This window comes from Penaeus monodon, chromosome 15 (assembly GCF_015228065.2).
Source record: "Penaeus monodon isolate SGIC_2016 chromosome 15, NSTDA_Pmon_1, whole genome shotgun sequence".
Taxonomy (NCBI): domain Eukaryota; kingdom Metazoa; phylum Arthropoda; class Malacostraca; order Decapoda; family Penaeidae; genus Penaeus; species Penaeus monodon.
Genome location: NC_051400.1, coordinates 35903395 through 35905473, shown reverse-complemented (window position 1 = coordinate 35905473; position 2079 = coordinate 35903395). Strand labels below are relative to the sequence as shown.

General features: G+C 59.0%; 1 protein-coding gene across 1 annotated transcript in view; it reads right to left on the bottom strand.

Annotated features, from left to right (window-relative positions):
• LOC119581991 overlaps positions 1–2079 on the bottom strand; it is a gene marked incomplete at its 3' end in the record, with an annotated part of 37751 nt that overhangs the window by 19493 nt on the left and 16179 nt on the right.

The following is a 2079-nucleotide window of genomic DNA, read 5'->3' as shown; positions in this document are numbered from 1 at the left end:
TGTGATGAAGGCGGAAGGAATTAAGGGAGATCAGGAGGAGAGTGAGGTAGGTGGATGGGGTGTGAGTTAAGTGGATGGACTGTGAGGGATGTGGAAGGTTTATGATGGAGGCGGAAGTAGTATGGAGAACGAGGCAAGGAGTGTGAGGGCGGTGGAAACGGTGTGAGGTTGTGGAGGAGTTTACAAGACAAGGGTAAAGGCGCTACTACGAGGTCCTATGCCGCTGCCTCACGAACACCTCGGGCAGCGTCCCTTCGCATCGGCGCCTCATGAAGCGGCTGCATGATGGCCATCGCCAGCGGTGGCACCCGCGAGGCGCAACCGCCCTTTAACCATCTATTAATACTGTGTGGGCGGGGCCTGTCGAACGGCGAACAGGCGGATGGACGGACAGGTGATGAACAAATGTGCGTGCAGGCGCTGCTTGCAGATGTTGCCGCGGAGTTGCACCTTCTCTCGAAAGAGCACGCCCCTCCCCTCCCCCCTCGCCCTCCATCGAGCCAGGCACAGCCACGTGTCCGACACATCGCTAACACGTCTAAAAATACGGGGCGGTGAATCCAAGCCATATTCGCGCACTTCACTGTCACTCCCCGGCTTGCGTGTATGCGAGCGCACGCGCGCGTGCCTGACGGTCCCGGCTGAAGCGGCTCCCGCTCTCCTTGCCCTTGCTCGGGCGGCAGGCGTAGGAGAGGGGCGGCCGCCGCTGCCTCCGGAGCTGACGATGTCCTCACCTTTAGGCCGTCACCGGGCGACTGCTGCCTCCTCCTCCTCTTGGCCGAATTGGCACCGCTGCCATGCCATCCCTCCCGCCCCCGGCCGTCTAGCTATACCCATACCGTGCCAACTTTAGATAGCCAAACTGCGCTGGCCACGCACGCAGGCACTCGCACCTGAGGGCGGGGAGGGGAAGAGAAAGAACCCGCGGGGGAGGACGGGAAGTTACCATATGCAAATGGGGGGGGGGGGGGGGCAGAAAGAGAGAGAAACAAACGAATAAATGGTGGGCATGAACATGAGCCTCCCAGGCCGTCGCCGTTCCGAGAGGCGGGGCCCCGACGGAGAGAAAGAGAACGAGAGACCGAGCAAAAAGGGAAGAGGGGAAAACCTGGCCCGAAAGAGGAAGAGAATAATTGTGGCCCCGAGCCTTGCAAGGTGCCGCCCGAGGGTATCCCCGGCCAGGGTCATCTCTGGAGGCACGCGACGGCGCGCCGCCTCGCGCGCGCAGGCGGGAAGCGGGCCTTTCCCAATCACAACAAGCGGCCACGGCAGATGCGCAGCCCTGGCCGTTATAAATACAACTCCCAGCAACAACCCTTCGCTCAAAATACCCTCCAACCCCGTCGGTGCCTGACGCAACGGGAAAGGGAGGGGCGAGGTCACCGCTTCTTGTGCTCATCCGCGCTTCAATTACTTACATACTCGTACTTACGCTACAGCCGACCGGCAAAAAAAGGCCGTCTCGACTGCACGCGCTTCCTGTGCCGACACCCCGCCGCCCACCGCAATAAACGTCGCCGGGACGACACGGCCAATGGATCAACTTCGCCTCCGCAATGGAACATGAGTCTCAACCCCAGGCGAAAGGGCATGCACGTGAAAGCCGCAGGGCCTACACAGGGGGATCCAGGGCTCTTCCGAGGGCGTTTCAGGACCCCTCCAGGAGTCCATGGCCGCGTCGGGGCACGGGCCATAAACAGCACATTAGGTTCCAATAAACGTCCACTAAAGAGCCGAGCCACAAATGCAATGCAAGCGGATGTCCTGGTAATATTTATGTTGGGGGGGGGGGGGTAGAGGGCACGGGGAAGAGAGGGAGGGAGGGTGGCGAGAGGAGGAGGACAAGAGAGGACGGAAAGAAGAAGGGAGACACGAGAGTAGCTGAAGTGCAGGAAGATAAAAGGAGAGGAAAGAGAGAGAGATTAGGGAAGAGAGGGCGGAGGGTTAGAGATATGAAGAAGAAACAGACAGGTGAAGAAATAGAAGGAAAGAAACACATAAAGAGATAGAGGGAAGGGAGAGAGGAGAAAAAATAGAAGTGTGCAAGAATGACAAATTTCTGACAATTAAAGAGAGAAG